Source organism: Amblyomma maculatum, chromosome 5 (assembly GCF_055883805.1).
Source record: "Amblyomma maculatum isolate TAMU_Amacu chromosome 5, ASM5588380v1, whole genome shotgun sequence".
NCBI classification, from domain to species: domain Eukaryota; kingdom Metazoa; phylum Arthropoda; class Arachnida; order Ixodida; family Ixodidae; genus Amblyomma; species Amblyomma maculatum.
In genome coordinates this window covers 62387389-62393596 of record NC_139348.1, presented here as the reverse complement: position 1 = coordinate 62393596, position 6208 = coordinate 62387389, and positions in this window count along the sequence as shown.

The following is a 6208-nucleotide window of genomic DNA, read 5'->3' as shown; positions in this document are numbered from 1 at the left end:
TTTCGCTTTCTAGTGGGTATAGTCAGGCAGATGATGATGATGATAATGGCCTTGAAAAAGATTACAGTCTTGGCAAACATGCATCATGGCTTGTTCCGAACGGCCTGAAGTCCTATCAAACGCTTGAAACGCATAGGCTTTAAGCATGCTGGAAAACGGGTCATTGCAGGCATATTACAGGCATAATTTTTTCCTGCACATATTCACAAAAGCGACTGCTGAGCCCCACGAAACGTGGGCAGTTGTGAGCGAAAACAGCAGTACGCGCGCGAGCTTCGTGCTTTCTTGAATGATTTCCCTCACAAGTACAGACATTTTTAATTTGTGTTTTGTTCGGCCAGACAAAGAAAAAAGTCATTTCAACCTAATCGTGTAATTTAATCGTTTAACTGTGGTACAAGGAAGCTAGCAGTACCACACTAATGAGTCCAGCGGTATTAAAAGTAATACGCCATTTGTACCCCATGATAATATTCATCCAATGCGTGCAAATATTCATAGTGTACTGAAAAGATTCCAGTAAAACTCTATTTCGCTTTGGATACTATTGCCTTTGAACGAGCAATATGACGATTCCGTTTAGAGAGGCAGTTGTAGTTGTGATATCATGACGTTGGGAGCTGTCTTGTGAGAAAGCTAGCTCATTCAACATGGTTTATTAAACTGGAATAAATTCAGTGCCGGCAAAAATTTCTAAAAGCCCTGCCACTAAACGCATGCCGTCCTGGCATTTTAGAGCTCCATTGGTCAGCTTTCAGCATGACTTGTTCGGAAAGACAATGAAGGAAACTAATAGGTGCTTGTTCGTTTCCCAGATTTGCGCAAACGCAAGAGTATCCTAAAAAAAAGTGTGCTTACTGTCAAGAACTATATCGATGCCTGCAAGTGCATGACGTTTATCGCTTCGCTCTTTGCAGTGCTGAAAAGCACATTTGGGCCACTTCTAGAATGAAGACAAGCTGTTGGTCATCTTCGATCCAAGTTCGCATCACACCACGCTCAAGCCTGACGGTGTTGAGAAAAACACAATGAGTTGTCCCCAGACGAGACCAAATCATCCGCACCGCGCCACCAGCAGCGGAATGTTTCGCCCACCAGACCACACCACGTGGCGACCGCTGCCTTCGCCCTTACTCCGATACATCATTCGTGACGTAGGCCAAGAGATGTCTATTGACGGCAGAAATACTCTGTTGAAAATGCCTGTGTTGGCTCACATGACGGCTATGCGGTGAGAAGCAACGTGTGTCGCTTTGAGAAAAGGGTGGTGATACTGCATCGAGAGACGAACTTCATGACAATGAAAAGGAGCCGTTTTTTGGACAAGTAGCTGTAGAATAGCTTTCAGCGCTGGAACTCATTGGTGTTGTATTGTCTAAATTTAAACTATATCGGCAAAGGTGCCTGGTTAGTATGCGTAAGTGTAATGCTTCCGTTCCCAGTGAAAGCAATATCGGGCTGCTGACAATTGCAACTATCGAAGCAAATAACTCTTTGTCGATATGGAAGAAGTTTATTACTTGTGAAAGCAGCGTGACGGTCATTCAAGGCTGAGTTTTATTGGCAGTGGAATGACCTGTCTTCGCTGACGGGCGGCGACGGTAAGGTTAAAAGAGCAAAAAATTTGACAAGTTGATTGACATTCATGGCTGAAAAAAGTCTATTGAGGTTTGATTGCACATAGGCTACTAAGAACATCATGCGCCAAGCGCGGGGTTTTGTCTGTTATCGTGTGATGGGTCTAAAACGTTCGGTAAAAAATCTATGCCTCATTTAAAACCTTAGCATCCTTTAGGAATGAAACAACACAGGATGCATTTTCAAGTGAGTCATCACCTAGAAGTAGGGGAGGGTGAAAATCAATGTGTTCATTTAAGAATTGTGGGAAGTGTTTTTTTCTCATCTTTTCCAATTCTTTGCATGAGCATAAAATGTGTATTGTAATAGGGCGTTTATTGACGCTCAGATGGAGAGCTGTGAGGACAGGACCTTGCAACGGCGAGCCCAGCGTACTTCTTCTTCGTCGCACAACGCACAGGTGCATGTCGATGGCGATGACTATCACAGTACATTTTCCCCCCGGGTAAAAAAAGGAGCCATCCTGGCGACTTATGGCGCGGAAAGCACAGCGGGGTCATAGAATGGCTTCAATCGGTTCACGTGAACTGTTTCACGACCACGGCGACGCAAGTCCGCAGAGGGCGTGACGGGCTCAACTACGTAGTTGACTGCAGATGTTTGCTGGAGGACCCTATATGGCCCGTGGTAGCGAGCAAGAAACTTCTTTGAAAGGCCAGGGGTTGTGGAGGGCACCCAGAGCCACACCAGTGTGTCCGGGAGATATGGCGAAGCTTCGCCGGTATCACGGAGGTATTTTTGTTGCCACTGATTTTCTGTTGTGAGAGAGCGGGCGAGCTGACGGCATTCTTCTGCGTACGTGACGGCATCGGATAGCGGGGAAGATTCGGAAACGTCAGGGCGGTAGGGAAAAAGTGTGTCCATAGTACAGGGTGGCTCGCGCCCGTAAAGGAGAAAGAATGGAGAGAATCCAGTAGTGGCCTGTGTCGCGGTGTTATATGCGTAAGTAACAAACGGTAGAACTTGGTCCCAATTGGAATGGTCGGTGTTCACGTACATAGCCAGCATGTCACCGAGAGTGCGGTTGAAACGTTCTGTCAGTCCATTCGTCTGAGGGTGGTACGAGGTAGCGGTGCGGTGTATGATGCGGCATTCTTTCAGGAGAGCCTCAAGAGCGTCTGATAAGAAAACGCGTCCGCGGTCACTGAGCAGTTCGCGAGGGGCACCATGGCGAAGAACCAGGTTTTTCAGAATAAAGGCAGCCACGTCGCGTGCGGAAGCAGAGGGCAATGATGATGTCTCAGTGTAGCGGGTTAGATGATCCACTGCCACGATAATCCAGCGGTTGCCAGCTGAAGTTGTAGGAAGGGGACCGTATAGATCTATGCCGACACGATCAAACGGACGGGCAGGACAGGGCAACGGCTGCAACGAAGCAGAGGACTTGAGAGGAGTTTTCGGCGTTGGCAAGACTGGCAGGAGCGGACAAAATGGCGGACAAAGCGGTACATTCCACGCCAGAAGAAGCGTAGACGCAAGCGCGTGTAGGTTTTCAACACTCCGCCGTGGGCGCACTGGGGATCAGTATGGAAAGCAGCACAAATTTCGGCGCGAAGATGACGGGGGATGACTAAAAGCCACTTCCTTCCGTCGTGAAGATAATTGCGGCGATAGAGCAGCCCGTCACGAATTGAAAAATGGTGAGCTTGGCGGGCAAGCGCCCGAGACAGACGACCTGGAGAGTGACTTGAAAGAAAGTCCAGAAGTGTAGATATCCACGGGTCGCGCCGCTGTTCCGTGGCCATGTCAATAGTGGCAAGCGAAGACAAATCGTAGGCGCAGATCTCATCAGGCAACGAAGAGGGAGGCAGCGGTGAGCGCGAAAGAGCGTCCGCGTCAGTATGCTTGAGGCCTGAGCGATATATGACACGAATGTCATACTCTTGGAGGCGAAGAGCCCAGCGAGCAAGGCGGCCGGACGGGTCCTTGAGGGACGCCAGCCAGCACAGAGCGTGATGATCAGTGACCACATAAAATGGTCGGCCATAGACATACGGACGGAATTTGCCGATGGCCCAAATAATGGCCAAGCATTCTCTTTCCGTAAAAGAATAATTGGACTCTGCCTTGGTCAAGGTGCGGCTTGCGTACGCCACCACATAGTCTTGGATACCAGGTTTGCGTTGGGTGAGAACGGCGCCTATCCCAATACCGCTAGCGTCAGTGTGAATCTCAGTTGGCGCATTCGGGTCGAAGTGGCGGAGGATGGGAGGCGAAACCAAAAGACGGCGTAAAGTGTTGAAGGCGTCATCACAAGCAGGTGTCCATGCGGAGAGGTCGGAGCTACCGGAGAGGAGCTGGATGAGAGGAGCAATAATAGAGGCGAAATTTAAGATGAAGCGGCGAAAGTAGGAGCATAGGCCAATGAAACTTCGTAGCTGCTTCAGTGATTTTGGGCGTGGGAATTCGGCAACTGCACGAAGTTTGGTGGGATCGGGAAGAATGCCATCCTTAGAAACGACATGACCTAGAATTGTTAGTCGGCGAGCAGCAAAGCGGCACTTCTTCAGATTCAGTTGGAGGCCGGCGGTAGCGAGACAAGTGAGAACGCCCTTCAGTCGGAGCAGGTGGGATTGAAAATCGGTAGAAAAGACTACGATATCATCGAGATAGCAAAGACAGGTTCGCCACTTGAATCCACGAAGCGCAGTGTCCATGAGGCGTTCAAATGTGGCCGGGGCGTTGCAAAGCCCAAAGGGCATGACGTTGAATTCATATAATCCATCTGGTGTGATGAAGGCAGTTTTAGAGCGGTCAGCGTCAGCCATTGGCACCTGCCAGTAGCCAGATCGTAAATCCAACGAGGAGAAAAACTCGGCGCCCTGCAAGCAGTCTAGTGCGTCATCGATGCGTGGCAGAGGATAGACGTCCTTGCGCGTGATCTTGTTGAGCCGGCGGTAGTCGACACAAAACCGGAAGGAGCCATCTTTCTTAGGTACCAACACAACTGGAGACGCCCAGGGACTGTGGGATGGCCGAATGACACCCCGACGGAGCATGTCGTCCACATGATCAGCAATTACTTGGCGCTCCGAAGCCGACACGCGATAGGGGCGCTGGCGCAAAGGTGCAGTTTTACCGGTGTCGATGGTGTGCTCTACGACAGACGTGCGGCCCAAGTCAGTTTGAGGAAAGTCGAATGAAGAAGCGAAGTTCTGCAAGAGGGCGACAAGTTGATCACGTTGCGCAAGTGGAAGATCAGCATCAATAGCATGTTGGAAAACGTCGGAGGGCGTCGAAGCGGTCGCAACATCGCAAGAGCACAGACTAACGTCGAAGGAGGGGGTTGAGTCAGCTAGAGTGGTGATATGACTGGGATCAAGCTCTTCAAGACGTCCAATGCATTCGCCACGGAGCAGGACTGCTGGGCAAGAAAATGGGTTCGAGGCGTAAAGTGCACTCTTGCCGTCTTGAATTTCGAGAACAGCGAACGGAAAAAGGAGGCAGGGATGACGGGAGGTGGCTTCGGAAGGTGTAAAAATCGCAGTCAAAGGAGTTACCCACTCACAAGACAGTGGTACGAGGGCAGCAGAGAACGGAGGAATGTCGGTGTCATGGGCGACGAGAAGTTTTGCAGTGCGGGGAGGGGTATCACAGAAGGGGGCATCACAGAGGGGCGCGAAGGCAATTTGTGCACGAGCACAGTCAATAACGGCTTGATGAGTCGATAGAAAATCGTATCCGAGGATGATATCATGCGAGCAGTTCGGCAGAACAATAAACTCGATGGGGTACAAGACGTCTTGAATGAGCACACGGGCTGTGCAAGATGCGGAGGGGTGAATGTGCTGTGATGAGGCGGTGCGGAGCGAAAAGTCGGAAATCGGAGTGGTCACTTTGCGAATTCGACGGCAGAGCGCTTCACTGATGACGGAGACGGCTGCACCGGTATCGACGAGAGCGAGAACTGTGGCGCCTTCTACAGAAACTTTGATAACATTAGCGGGACGGCATGGAGGACTTGAGGAATTCGAAACAAGCGCAGTTCTTGCCCCCGGAACTGCGACTGTTAGTTTCCCTCAACGGTGCTGGTAGAACGTCGCAGCATTGGAGAAAGCGATCGGCGCCGAGGAGAATGTGATCGACGAGTGGTATAGGTTTGGCGATCTTGTGAGACAAATTGAGAACCGGGCGGAATCATTTGCGAGCGTGAGTCGGTATCGTACGGGTAAAATCGAATGTCAGGCTGTGAAGGTTGGAGGCGCTGGCGACAAAGGCGCGCAACATGGCCCGGCCGACCGCAGGCATAGCAAATCGGAAGGTTGTCCGTAGTACGCCAAGGTTTCATAGGATGTGGGCGGAACCTTGAGGGTGGGGCTTGAAACGAAGGCTCAACATGCGGCGGTGAACGGTAGGCAGGGACCTGCACATAGGAGCCAGACGTGGGCGAAGGTGGTGGCCTAGCCGTTACTTGGGCATACGTGAGAGGTGCCGTCACAGGCGGCACCACGGGGTTGGACGGCAAGGCATCAGCGACATGTTCTTGCACGACACGGCGTATAGCAGGGGCCAAAGATGGAGCCAGTTCAGGAACGAGGCGGCCCGAGTCTTGAAAATGGGGAAGGAGTGA